The sequence below is a fragment of the Rhinopithecus roxellana genome, chromosome 13 (genome assembly GCF_007565055.1).
Source record: "Rhinopithecus roxellana isolate Shanxi Qingling chromosome 13, ASM756505v1, whole genome shotgun sequence".
NCBI classification, from domain to species: Eukaryota; Metazoa; Chordata; class Mammalia; order Primates; family Cercopithecidae; genus Rhinopithecus; species Rhinopithecus roxellana.
Genome location: NC_044561.1, coordinates 90219661 through 90234483, shown reverse-complemented (window position 1 = coordinate 90234483; position 14823 = coordinate 90219661). Strand labels below are relative to the sequence as shown.

Below are 14823 nucleotides of genomic sequence, written 5' to 3'. Positions count from 1 at the left end.
GGACAACTACTACAAATCTCAGTGGTCTGCACTTATAAGCATGTACTCTCACACTCAGGGGTCCGTGGGTCAGCTAAGGTTCAGTAGATCTAGGCAGGGCATGGCTTTAAGCTATGGATTGGGTCTAGGTTTATGCCATGGGTCTCCCATTCTTTTGTGACCAGCAGGTTACCTGCCACACATTTCTCTCATGGTGATGGGATTATACCTCAGTCATATCTGTTACCATTTCACCAGCCAAAACAAGTCATAAGATCCAACAGACTAGCCAAAAAGTGGTCATGGGCTTTGGAGTTGTTTTGATTCCAGTTCTGCTCCTCAGTTAAGTCTCTGCCCCTAAGCAAAATTCTTACACTTCTCTACATCTCTGTGTCCCATTCAGTAAAATGGGATAAGAATAGTTACATCACCAGGGCTGTGTTGGGAAGCTGCTCAGCCTGACTCCGGGGCCAGAGTAAGGCCAAGAGGGAGAGTGAGTCCCAGAGGGCCCTGCCACTGAGAAGTTAGAGCTAGAGAAAGCTCCCACATGTCATCCTGTGGGTTGCTGTGGCAGTACAGGATTCAGCCCCCACCAAGGGTTGTTTCTGAGTCAAGAAACACACGCCCATCTCTTTCCATCTTTTTTCGGAAGGGTTGCCCTTTCACTGCTTACAAATTGTGTGCTACATTGTAGGAACTGTGCCTGCAAATACATTATTCATCACTTATGGGGCTTGGACAATTTGAGCCTGTGACCACTTTCCCTGATGAAAGGGCACTGTTTCCTACCTTCCTTCCCCAGATGCAACAAAAGAAACAGAACATGCCTGGGGACAGGAGTTCCACAGGCTCTGTGCGTTGTATATTGTACTTTTTTTTTTTTTTTTTTTTTTTGAGATGGAGTCCCATTGTGCCACCCAGGCTGGAGTGCTGCGGCACAATCTTGACTCACTGCAACCTCCACCTCCCAGGTTCAAGCAAGTCTACTGCCTCAGCCTCCTGAGTAGCTGGGATTACAGGCACCCACAACCATGCACGGCTAATTTTTGTATTTTTAGTAGAGACAGGGTTTCACCATGTTGACCAGGATGGTCTCGATCTCTTAACCTTGTGATCCACCTGCCTCGGCCTCCCAAAGTGCTGGGATTACAGGCGTGAGCCACCATGCCCGTCTCGGCCATACTTCTAACAAAGACCTGCTCAGAGTTACAATTCTTGGGAGTGATACAGTAGAAGACAATTATGTGAACAAACTTCTCACCTTTCCAACTAATGCTGGGATATTCGTTGAGTTAGCACTGGAAAGACTAGCCCCCATGATTCAATTGCTTCCCCCTGGGTCCCTCCCACAACACGTGGGAATTCTGGGAGAAACAATTCAGTTGAGATTTGAGTGGGGACAAAGCCAAACTGTATCATTCCACCCCTGACCCCTCCAAATTTCATGTCCTCACATTTCAAAATCAATCATACCTTCCCAACAGTCCCCCAAAGTCTTAATTTATTTCAGAATTAATCCAAAAGTCCACAGTCCAAAGTCTCATCTGAGACAAGGCAAGTCCCTTCTGCCTATGAGCCTGTAAAATCAAAAGCAAGCTAGTTATTTCCTAGATATGATGGGGGTACAGGTATTGGGTAAATACAGTCATTCCAGATGGGAGAAATTGGCCAAAACAAAGGGATTACAGGGCCCAGGCCAAGTCTGAAATCCAGCAGGGCAGTTACATTTTAAAGCTCCAAAATGGTCCCCTTTGACTCCATGTCTCACATCCAGGTCACGCTTATGCAAGAGGTAGGTTCCCATGGTCTTAGGCGGCTCTGCCCCTGTGGCTTTGCAGGGTCAGCCTCCCTCCAGCTGCTTTCAGAGGCTGGCGTTGAGTGTCTGCGACTTTTCCAGGCACATGGTGCAAGCTGTCGGTAGATCTACCCTTCTGGGTTCTGGAGGACAGTGGCTCTCTTCTCACAGATCCACTAGGCAGTGCCCAAGTAGGGACTCCGTGTGGGGGCTCCAACCCCACATTTCCCTTCTGCACTGCCCTAGAAAAGGTTCTTCACGAGGACCCTGCCGCTGCAGCACACATGAGGTCCCTCCCACAACACATGAGAATTCTGGGAGATACAATTCAATTGAGATTTGAATGGGAACACAGCCGACATATCAACATGCCCCTGACCCAGCAATTCCACCTGAGTATGTGCCCAACAGAAATCTATTCACTAATGCACTCAAAGACCTAAAAAAGAATGTTCATAGCAGCACTGTTTAAAATGGTCCCAACCTGGAAATAACCCCAATGCCGTCAACAGAATAGATAATAAGATAGTTAAGTGTACACAGTGGGAAGGAACAAATGACAACTACATGCACAATTTCACAAATGTAATGTTGAGTGAAGGAAACCAGGCACGGTAAAGTACATGCTGGATAATTCTGTTTAGGTAAAGTTCCAAACCAGGAATAAGGAACCTGTGCTGTTGGAAGAGAGTTACCTTTGTCAAGGAAGTGATGGAAAGGGAGTCCAAGGAGGGCAGCTAGGGCACCAGTGATGTTTTGCCACTTGATCTAGGCGTTGGTTACATAGGTGTCTTCAGTTTGTGAAATCTCATTGAGCTGTAGAGTTATATATGTGTATATTTCTGTAGGAATATCATACTTCAATTTTAATAAAAGAGTAAAGAACGCAGCCCGGCAGGGTACATGGTGTAGAAGAGATGGCTGGTTTTCACTGGGAAAGATGACCCACAGCCCTGGAATTCACTCTCTGGGCTCCCTGATGTGTGTGCTATCCTGCAGATTGTTCTCCAAATGGGAATGAATGCAGGCTAGTTTCAGTATTATGGGGGTGCTCCTCTGCCTCAGGTCCCAGTGCCATTGTTACAACATCAAAGACCAACTGCTGGCTGAGATGCAGTCCATATGAAAAGAGTGACCAGCAAATTTACTGCTTGACTTCATTCCCTTTAAAAGGAATTGGCTCCATGGTCCTCCTTCAAAGCTCAATTGTAGACATATATCTTCTTTATAGGACATCGTTTACAATAAAGAGGAGCAATAACTTAAAATTTTTAAAACAGAATACCTTTGAGAGCACTGTGAGATGGACATTCCATTTCATAAACATCACTGTGGTTACATTGCCCAAACATTCCCAGAAGTCCAGCCATGGGCCTGCGAGCCTTCTACTGGACATGGTGACATTTGGGGACTAATTTGAATTATATTTTTATGCTCCAGCCCTTTCCCTAGGCTCTGAAAGTTCTTGAGAAGGTCATTAATGAGAGGCAGTCTACTTCAAAGCAGAGGGTTACCTCACTAATATCAGGCAAAATGGCAAAATACATAGCCCATCACTCATTAACTTATTTGGAGCTGCCCTTCAGTGGAGTAAACATTTTTTAAGGATTAGGGCCAAATTAAACTCCTGGATCAATTATACGTGGTTCTCCAATACCCACATGGACATCACTCCACATAATTCCAGTGTGAAAATGTCACAAACTTACTAGCATTTCCAGATACTAGAACTCAACTAGAAAACAGCAAAGTTGTTTGTATGCCTGTCAGAAAATGAAGAATGTTATTAACTTTCCAAGAAAGAAGAAAGTAAAATTATAACATACAGGAAGTTTTTGGCTTCACATGGAGTCTGACCCAGATGTGAAAGTCACATCTACAATCAAAATGACCAGCCTCCTGAAAACTGACCAATCCAGAATAATCCTTTCAAGTTCACTCATGATAGCAGTTGATCAGCCCATAGGGGATATGACGTTCTAAAGAGTGGTCAAGTCATCCATTTCTGTTTAACCCATTATTCCTGAAAAGGTTCAGCTCTCCACACTTTGCTGGAAAAAGGCTAACAACTCAGTGCACACCTCCCTCTCTGCTCCCCTTACTGGTGCATTCAGGAAGACACGAACCAGGTGAGACAACTGAGAGCTCCTTACTGAGAGTGTGAAGTGTGATAGCAGCACAACACGCAATTCTGAAGACATCATGAAATGAGATAAATCTGGGGAATCCACATCAACTAGAAAAAAACTGGAAACATTTGAAGAGGCATTGGGATCACAAAGAGAGTGAATCTAAACATCGAACAGCAGGTATTAAATAGAAATAATGAAAGGCAGGTTCTTAGGAAAAAATATATGGCAGACTAGGTATTCGAAGTTCTATTCCGGGTTCTCCCCAGGGAATCACTGCCCTGAAGCTCTGTCCGGTGTGGTTCTCTCATGCCCCACAGTGGTTCTTTTACTTCTTATTCACCAAGGCCAGGATTAATGCTAAGGTCTGGACTAACCCAATAATGGACATGAATGGCCTTGGCCTTAAATTTTCAGGGGTCCATCTGTAGGTTCCTCCCTGAGATCTGAGAAGGTTTTTACTTACTTCTTTCATTTTAAGGTGAATGCTAGTGGGGGAATTATTGTGGTGTACCCCGAGAAGGTTCTGTGTCTTGGTCCTGACAATCTACGTGAAGTACCTTTTGTGCCACCAGGATACGTGGGCACATGACAGGCACTCACATACACAAGGGTCACTGCATGTGGCTGCAGGAATGCCCAGGTTGGACCAGGGCTTCATCTGTGCCCCAACCCGCCTGCACTCCATGGTGAGACACTCTGCTTAGAAGGCAGGTTGCAGACACTCCGCAAATTCTAGAATGTTGTTGTTGGCAAGATAGCCAAGCCCCAATGTCTCATTTCATTGACAAATAATCTAAAACCTGGAGAAATTAAAAGATTTGGCTAAGACCATACCATTCATTCATCCTAGTGCCAGCCAGTACCAGACTCCAAAGCAAGTCATCTTTCATGAACCACACAACCCCCCATTCCTGAACATCTGTAAAAGTTTTTATAGCCCTGCTTAGCTGAAGAGAATTAGAGTAAATGTACATCTAAAGTGCTGGGGTCCTGCTACATGGCAGTTGCTCTTAGGTTGTTACAGGAGCAGAAAAGTAATTAAATGGACATGAATTTTCTCTTTTATTTAATATACAACAAAACTGCAGTCAGGCAAATGAAATAATGTACATATAAGCATTGAGCACTGCCCAGCCACCTAGTTAGCATTCTACAATTCCATTCATTCATTCAGCACTTTCATATCGCATGGTTATGATGAGCAGATATTGTGCTAGGCACTGGAGATTCAATAGAGAACAAGCTTGTGTTCTAGAAAGAAAACTGACAAGAATTGATTCATAATAAAGAAATTATTATAGATTGTGATAGGTGCTTAGCAGGACATAAACAGGGAGCAAAAGACAGGGAATAACTGAGAGTTCTTACTAAAAGAGGGTGGTCAAGGAAGGACTTGAGGGAAAAGTGACACTTGAGTCCTGAGTTGGAGGATAGAAGGACCAGCTCTGCAAAGAACTTGGGAGAGCCGGTCAGGCAGATGGAATCACAAACACCAAAGCCTTGAGGTGGGAAGGACTTTGGCATGACTAAGGGATGGAAAAGAGACTGGAGAACAGTGTGTAAGGAAGAAAGTGGCACATGAACTTGTAGAAAAAAGCAAGAGTTTTGCAGGTCATGATAAAGAATATGGCTGTTCTAGGACTGGTGAGGAAGAAGCCATTGAAGAGCTTCTAAATGATGGCTCCGTCTGATCAGTGGAGAATGAGAGGGAAAAACATAGATGTGTTAGAAAATTTCATAATAATCCAGGTAGGAGGTAATGGGATGTGGACCAGGGTAGAGAGGAGTGGATGGATGCAAGACACAATTTTGAGACAGAGCCAACAGGGTATGCTGGTGGATTGCATTTCAGAGTTAAGAAGGGAAGAGTCAAAGACAACTTCCAGTTTTACAAGGGTAGAGTTCGTGTCAGTGGATTTACATGGGATATGTGGAATATAAGATGCCTCTGGGACATGTAAGTGAAGATAATAGCAGGGAGGTTGTCAAGTGGACAAGCTGAGAGTGAGACGTCATGACCAAAGTGGTAAAAGGAGAACCAAGAGGGGTGGTGTCACAGAAGTCAGGGGAGAAGAATGCCTTAAGGAGAGAGGACTTCTATCGAATGCTGCTGTGAGAACAAAAAAGATGAAGCCAGAGACGTGCTCATTCAACTGAGCAACGCAGCTATGACTGGTGACCTGAATGACAGCAGTTGCAGAGGCATCATGGGAATAGACTCCATTGTCTGTTGGGTAAAGGAATAAATGGAAGGTGAGGAAATGGAGACAGAATATACAAATAAGTCTTGCAAAAGTTTTACTATAAGGGGAGATATATGAACATGTGGTCAAAAAAGAGTTTTTGGTTCATGTAAGATCAGAGATACCAGGGCATCTGTGATGCTGATGAGAACGATCCAATAGAAAGGGAGAGATTGAGGATGCAAAACTGAGAGAGGAGAAATGAGGAGTGAATTCTTCAAGAAGGCAAGAGGCTATGTGTGAGCATTGGCCTTTCGTAGAAGCAGGAAAGCTTATTCTGTGCAACAATTGGGAAGAGGAAGAAAATGAGCTATGCAGACAGGAGAATAGATAGAGTAATGGTAATAAAAGAGTTACCATCCCATGACTCCTGTTCCATCAGAGAAATATGAAGGGAGGGCAGGAGCATAAGTAGGACATTTGAGGAGAGAAGATATGAAATGGTCATCTTGGGTACTGAAGCAAGTAAGATTGTGAAGGAAGGGCAATTGGATTTTGGAACAGTGCTTAATATTCATTTGAGGGTTTGAGGACATGAATCTAAAATAAAGCAAGTTTGTCAAGTTGGATGCTTTTATTGTTCCCATCACCCACCTGCTTGGCTACTAACTTACAGAAGTTGGATCACTGAGTTCAACCAAATGGAGGTGTTGCCAGTCAACTATATAAGGAGAAGAGAAGGGGGCAAGCAGAGTTGAGAGCCGTTGCAAGGAAATGATTAAAATAAAAGAACATTTTATTTTATAAAATACTTTCCTTCAAGGAAGGAAAGTAAAAACAAGAGAAGGCTGAAGGGAGTTGAGAAAATGGTAGTGGCTTAGACATCTCAACTAGTTTTAAAACTGGAAAAACGAGTTAAAAGAACGGGAAGTGTCTGTATTAGAAAGTTTACTGACAACAGGTCTAGGGAAGAGGGTGGTTGAGATGCAGTAGAGGGAAAGGGTGTGGGAGGTGAGGAGGTCCAAGAACTGGGGAGGTCATCTACGTGGATGTTGAAGTCACCAAAAAGGATAACAGGAGGTCAATGGTAAAGAAGACTAAGCCAGAAGCTGGGCTTTTCAATGAATAGAGAATGACCAGAAACTCCACAGAGCAGTTGGAACATCCAACATCTTGAAAGGAGCAGGATTTGTTTGTCTGGTTTTTGTTTATATTTTTCAGGAGGAAGGGGAAGAAAAGGTCAGGAGGTAGCCATGGGACCAGGAAGATCAGGAGGAGGTTGAGGGGATGTTCAGAGAAGTGGAAAATGAGAGATTGATTATCATGGAGTAAGAGCCCTAGAAGGCCAGTAAAGGACAGGTTTGGGAAGGTGAAGGAGGAAAGGCTGAGTCCAATTAAGTGTTCAGAGATGTGTAGAGTCGAGAGCCTGGTCTCTTGATGGCAACTGGGGTAGCCATGATAGGAATGGTCCTGAGCTTCTCTTGAATGGAGGTGAGACCCTTTGCTCATTGGCATGGTGGCTTCTAGGCTGTTGTTTCTATGCTGATTTAGGTTGGTATAAAAGCATCAGATGAGGGGTAGGAATTACTTGAGCCTCAATCAGTGAGGTTGGCAGCCATAGCTTAAGAAATCACGTCCCTTAGTGTTCATGTGTGAAGTGATGGGAGCTGATAGTTATACAGATTTCACCTGATTTTATCTACTTGCCTTTGTCATATACTTAAATAGTCCCTACTATGGGCCAGACACTTTTTTAAGCATTTGATTAATATTGACTTATTTAACCTTCAAAACAACACCTTGGGGTAGGCATTATTATTATCCTCATTTTACGCAATAAGATTAAGTACCTTGCCCAAGTCACACAGATAGCAGAGGTAGAGGCAAGATTTGAACTTTGGCTGTCTGGACACCAGAGTCCATGCTTTTCATCACCGTGACTGCGTGGCTTGGGGAAGAAGTTCCTTATCTATTACCAAAAAGAACTCTTGCCTTGGAAGTCAGAAGACATAACTTCAAGTCCCTGCTCTGTCACTAACTGGCTGTGACCATGGGCACAACATTTAACATCTTTCATCCTCAGCTTTCTTAGTGGTCAGTTCCATGCAATCATTCAGGGACCCAGGATGATAGAGGCCCTGATGTCTTCTTAACAGTCCCAGCTCAGAAGTGACATACATCACTTCTGCTCACATGGATCATCCGTTGATGCGGGATGACTGGGAAATGTATTCCCTGAAAAGGGTTGCTTCCAGCGTGGCACAAAGACGTGTATTTTTGCTAGAAAGCTAGCCCTCTCTGACTCTTTACTCAATATGGCTTATGCTTTTAAGATTTTGCAGTATTGCACACTTAGGGCTGTACTCTCAGCTGTTTGTCTTCTTCCTGCCTGACCTCTAGGTCTCTCTTATTATAAAAGCAGTAAAATGACCATCTGAATGCCATTGACTGCCATGCATCCCCTCACTTTTTCAAATATAAGCTATGAATAAAAAAAAAGATTAGCCCTTCACTAATGCCAAAACCTAGGGAAGAAATTTAGCGTGCCCAGAATTTTAAGCTATATCCATCACCGTTAAGCATCTGTTTGCACTATGTCTATCCATTAACTAATTAGCAAAACAGACTTTCAGTAGAAATTGTTACAACTCATTTTATATGGAATGACAAGACTTAGAGGTTCATAGTATTTTTGCAGTTAGAATAGCAGGCACAGTTTTCCTGAAATAGTTAGATATTTGAAGGGAAGCTGGAATTGTTTCTCAGTTTTCCAGATATGTTTGCTTTAGTGGAATGGGGATAGACCTCAATGCTCATGGTATTTGCAGAAGGGAATGTTTGTCTATTACCACATCTCCAATGTAGGCATTGCTGATTCATCTGCAGGTCAGAAAAAGCTCTGTTAGCCAGTTCAGGAAGGTCACATTTATAGACAAATCCAAACAAGGTACTTTGCTATCCTCTCTTTTGTTCACAGACAGACAAGATAAACCTAGGCAAAGAGAAAACTTGCCTCAATCTTGGATTAAATGCAGAGGTCTGCTTGCACATTCCAAGGTCAAATTAAAAGTCTACAAGAGCAGGAGACTTGATTCAAAACAGCTCATCTCTGACTGGTTTTCATGTGGGCAGAGGGGACTCTCTGAACACTAAGATGACCACAGCTCACATAGAGGTGTCAGCTGAAATATGGAGGATTACCACTACTATAGAAGATGTCCTATGCAAAAAAATCAGCATAAGCTAATGAAAATATATAGTGGTCACTTATTTGGACATTACATGTCGTAAAGTCCTACAAATTATTTGGTAAGGCAGCTTTGTGATGATTTGTTTTCACACAGCAAGATGACTAGTGAAAAGAATTTAATGATAAGCAAACATATTGCATATAAAAACATATTAAAGATATTCATTTAGCATGAAGGCTTATTCCAGTTCACAGGCATGGTATTACCTTTGCTATATACTTCCATAATTTCAACACAGATAAAGAGATAATGTGGTTTCTTCAAAATCCTTGGCCAGGTTTTTTGTTTACCATCATTAGGTATTTTAGTGTCACATGGATTTGTAGGAAGACCCCATTTTCTATTGAGAAGATATGTCCCCCTTTTCATCCCCCTAGAAATAAACTGCCTTTGCAAAGTCAAAAGTGAGTAAAATGTGTGAAAGGGAAAGGTGTGTTTCACCTAAGTGTCATATTCAGAAACATCTGCCTTGCCTGGTGTATATGGCATTAATTTCCTGCCAGTTTTCTATTGGAAGGCCCCCTGAGTCTTTTGAAATTGAACATCAGGTCATGTTTCTTTAATCAACTCTAGGAAACAATGAAAGAAAGGAGTGGTGGAGAGGTTTCTTTTTATAAAATATTCCTAAAGTCAAAAAAGACCATGAGTCTGGGATTTTAATACCAGAAAGCACTTATTCCCTGCCATCTCATGTTGATTAAATACCTTCCTTCCTGTATTAGTTATCTATTGTTGTGTAACAAATTACCCCATACTTATGCTACCCCATAGCTGCTCAAAAGAACACATTTATTATCTCAGAACTTCCGTGGGTCAGGAATTCAGACACAGCTTACCTGGATCCCTTGGCCCATGGTCTCTCACAGGCTACAGTAAAGGTACCCTCAGTTCCTTGCCATGTGGGCCTCTCCGTGGTGCAAGTCCCAGGATGGCAGCTGAATGTATCAGAGCGGGTAAGTGAATAAAGCTAGAAAAAGAGTATGAGCAAGACAAAATCCACAGTTATTGTCACCTAATCTCAGTGACATTCCATCATGTTTGCCATGCCCTGTTTGTTAGAAGCAAGTTGTTTGCTCCATCCTGCACTCAAAGGGAGGGGATTGCACAAGGCTGTATATTCCATGAGACGGGGTCATTGAGGGCCATTTCAGAAGCTGTCTGCCATACTCCTCTCCACATGTACCTGCCCATTCCTGCGTGTCCCAATAGTGATAGTTCCCCTGCACACCCTAGGGTAGTTAACTGGGTCCTTACTTTTCCAGATTTCCTTAATTCCTTCATTTTATTTCATTTCTCATTTCTCTCCTTTCATGTCAATTCAAAATAATACTTAGTTTCATCTTCTAAACTGTTGCTCTCCTCTGCTCACAAACTTCCAATCATTCCCCTTTCTATGCCTCAGAACAGATACTGAGGAACTCCATATCTGGAACTGATCCACCTTTCCTGCCCCTCACTTTACAGGATGCATTTTCAGCCAAATTAGACTTTCACTATTCCTTGTACCCACCCACTCCAATGTTCTTTGCCCTCTTTCCAGTTGCAAAAATTCTGGACAGGCCACAAAAGCTTTTCTGTGGACTGGGCGCTGTGGCTCACGCCTGTAATCCCAGCACTTTGGGAGACTGAGGTGGGCAGATCACTTGAGGTCAGGAGTTCAAGACCAGCCTGGCCAACATGGTGAAACCCCATCTCTACTAAAAATGCACACAAAAAAAATTAGCCAGGTGTGGTGGTGGGCACCTGTAATCCCAGCCACTCAGGAGGCTGAGGCAGGAGAATTGCTTGAACCCAGGAGGTGGAGGTTGCAGTGAGCCAAGATCATGCCACTGCACTCTAGCCTGAGCAACACAGCGAGACTCCATCTCACAAAAAAGAATAAAGCTTTTCTGTGAACTGTCAAGGTAGAAATGGGCCCACTTCTGAACCCTCACAGCATGGTTCATCCATTTGAGTGAATATTGCATGCTTCCTCCTCCATGCCTATCTGTGGGTATGAAGCATCCCTACTCCCCACTCTGCCTGCCAGGACAGAGGAAGGGCCATGAGACCAGCAGTCATAGCTTACTTCTCTGTTACACCCACAGCACGCAGTGTAGCTACTTGCATAAGGGAAGTGCCCAAGAAAGTCTGGAAGGTCAGGGAGTGTTGTGCTTTCCACAATGCCTTCACCACATTTAAGGAGGCAGAGCAGATACTGTTTTTTCATTTTATAGATGAGAAACCTGAAACCCAGAAAGTTTACCTACTTGCCTGAAATGGACAATGGTAGAGCCATGATTAAATTCCCAAGTTCTAAGACCTTGTCCAATCCCCCAATACCCCGGCCTTATAAGAAGAAAGTAACTGATTTGGGATTCTCCATTCATATCTTTTCTTTTTTATTTTCAATGTAAAACCACCTGACTGGACTTGGTTTTTAATAAAGCAATTTAGAGTCACTTGATAACTCTTGCATTGTAATGAATATCGTTCTCTCTCTCTCTTTTTAAACCATTCCAGGGGAAAGGAGGGAGTGAGACATAGATTTTAAAAAAAGAAAAAAATAGTGCTGGACCAAGTGACTCATGCCTGTAATCCCAGCACTTTGGGAGGCCGAGGCGGGTGGATCACCTGAGATCAGGAGTTAGAGACCAGCCTGGCCAACATGGTGAAACCCCGTGTCTACTGAAAATACAAAGTCAGGTGTGGTGGCACATGCCTGTAATCCCAGCTACTTTAGCAGGAGACTGAGGCAGGAGAATCACTTGAACCCGGGAGGCAGAGGTTGCAGTGAGCCGAGATCGTGCCATTGTACTCCAGCCTGGGCAAAAAAAAATGTGAACCTCCGTCTAAAAAAAAAGAAAGAAAAAAGAAGAGATTTAGAGACAGAAAGAGGGTCTGGGTCTGCAATTTCTTGTTCTTCTGTGAAGTGAACTTTTCAACTTACCAAAAACACAGCATCAGGAAATGTTGTGTCTTTAAGGGTCAGCGTGTCCCTTCCTGACCCCTGATTCACTTCTGCCCATCTGATGAAGTTATCAGTAGCTTGTAACCTGTACAGGTCAGGAGGGTTCCAATGACCCAGGACACCTTTGCTGGATGCTGTGGCTGAAACCACAGCATTTTGGCAGCAAAGTGAGGGGTGTGTGTGTGTGTAGGTAGGAGGAGCAACTTAAAAGAGAGACTTTAGCATGAGGGATAATTATTTCTCAAAACCCACCATCCAGGCCTCTGTAGGCAATATTTTGAATTCAAAATGACTTTCAGCCAAGTCGTGTTTGCACCTGGGATCTGTGAGAAGTATTGAAAGCTTCATAAAGGAGATGAAACCTGACCACGACAGGAAGTGACTTACAGCCCCGGAGGCTCAGCTATATTGACATAAGGTAGTGAAGTAGGAAAGAATTACGGTTTTCAAAAAGAAGTAGGATCTTGGTTTCTCTTTTATCTCAGTATGATGTGTGTGTCCTAGAACAAAATCCTCTAACCACCGTGCAAAAGTGACATTCATGCAAGAGGAGTGGTCTTAAATCCCTTGCCTTTGTGGGTCTGATCCAGAGGAAAGTCAGAATTTCCTCTATGACTTGTTCATCATGTGTCAGTATTGTGGTTTCCAAGTGCTGTGCAAACCTGATTTTCCAAGTTCCAGGTGGGCTATGTGGGTGATGGCAGCATCCAAAAGTGCAGAAGAAATGAACTAGAGCCAGGGAGTTGCTTGGAGACTGAGGTTGTAGCTGCCCGATTCATAGCAGTACATTTCTTTGTGTGTCAGATTGTCAGATGTTCTTACTCTCTAGCATTTCTTAACTTGATTCTTCTTTATGAACATTTCTTGTTGCTCCACTTGAAGCAGCAAGGGGTCTGATATCCAGCAGCAGGTGATTATCCAAAAATCTGAGTGTGAACTGCATTGCTGGTGTGTGAACTGTCTTGGAAGAACCATGTCACTGGAAAATTTGGTATTATTTTGAAAAGATGATGGGCCTTAGCAGGGAGATGTCTCCACTCCAGAGGAAGCTATTTTTTTAAGGCAACACCTTGCCTGACATAACTACTTCAAGATCAGTCTCAGGAGAATCTTGAGTTTAGAGAAAGCATACTGTATCATTTCCCAGCAAGTGATTTCATAATAAATAAAACCATTGAATTTTCTCTTGAGCCAGGCCTCATATTACTAATTTCTACCAGTGTTCTTCACATGTACCCAGGGTGAAATGTGCCAAGTTTGTTTTCCCCTTTCAGTTCACTTCTTTTCCTCTCCTTCGTCCGAAACCCAGTGTTAGAGGGACAGTTTGAAACAACCTGAAGGGATGGCACATGATGACTTTGAGACTCTTCCCTTGATCCCCAGATGTTTCCCTGTTCTGCATGACCTGCCATTTAGGGGTGAGGCGGGGAAGCCAGTGGAATAAATATATTTCTATCTGCAAAACCGAGCACTGGCTTTGAATTAACATGAAAGGACAAATGGAAAGCGAGGTGAAAGTATATGATGTAAGAGAGTTGGTCAACATGAAAATACTGGTAAAAAGCACTGTGACTTCTTAAGGTGCTTGTACAGGAGAAAAAGCTGTTTATGTTTAGGTAAGATAGGCTAAACATCATGGGCCAAGTTCAGGCCCCACGTACATGTGGTCAGCTCAGGAGCCCTGCAAAGAACCTGTTGCCTTTATCCAAATATTACTCATTGCTGGGTGGATTTTTTAGGATGATTTTTGAAAAGATAAATAAAATAAGGACACAAAGACCTGGGTAGGAAAAAGCCAAATCTCACAGGAATCAGGGTTCCTAATGATCTTCTGTTCTCCCCACCACTGAAAGGTACTGAAAACAGGCAGGAGGGAGATCAGTTGCGAGCCTGCCCGTTTCACAGATGGACCAGGGCTGCGGAGCTGGTGCAGCCATTCCAGGCCAGCCTCCCCTGCCTCCCACCCCTAGTTCTGCCAGCAGACCACTGCCTCCAGACGTGAAGCGCAGGCAGGCCAGCTGGAACCCTTCCGTGCCCCGGGTGGACAGACACGGCAGGACCACACGGAGTCCATTCTTCTCCAGCAAAGTAGTGATGTGTTCCAGGCAAAAACCCAATTGAGGATGTTTTGGCCCAAAGGAAACATTTACAACCAAATTATACACCTCGGAAAATAAACGAGCTTTCATTTTGGAAGGAAACCCTGCCAGGCTCTTTATTATTTGCACCACAGTCATAAAGTTGGTTTTAATCTCTGTAGTGGAATGCTGCTGAATTGGCCAACTGGCAGGCTCTGGTCGCTTGAGTGGGGACCACTTTGCCTTTCGGAACACACAATGGGAAGCAAAGGGGAGTACTTCTCCTGAACCATTTTTGTCAGCCTCCATCATTTTTTGTTTTGTTTTGTTTCCTGGCATGTTCATTACAACTTTAAAGCAGACTCCTTTCTGCATTCTCTTTTCCTTTTTTCTCATTTGCAAAAATTCCTGGGGCCTTCCAGAAAAAGGCTTAATGTAATGTTTCCTTTCCAAAT

General features: G+C 43.4%; 1 protein-coding gene and 1 long non-coding RNA gene across 2 annotated transcripts in view; one reads left to right on the top strand and one right to left on the bottom strand.

Moving 5' to 3' along the window:
* The window catches only part of ISM1 (isthmin 1), a 78280-nt gene that overhangs the window by 14025 nt on the left and 49432 nt on the right, over positions 1-14823 (top strand). The gene's annotated exons all lie outside the window — the stretch shown is intronic.
* On the bottom strand, positions 2345-4604 carry LOC104655753. Its single transcript, XR_747017.2, has 3 exons — positions 4370-4604; positions 3901-4021; positions 2345-3035 (listed from the first exon to the last, which is right to left on the bottom strand). It is a non-coding gene; the product is annotated as an uncharacterized LOC104655753 (long non-coding RNA).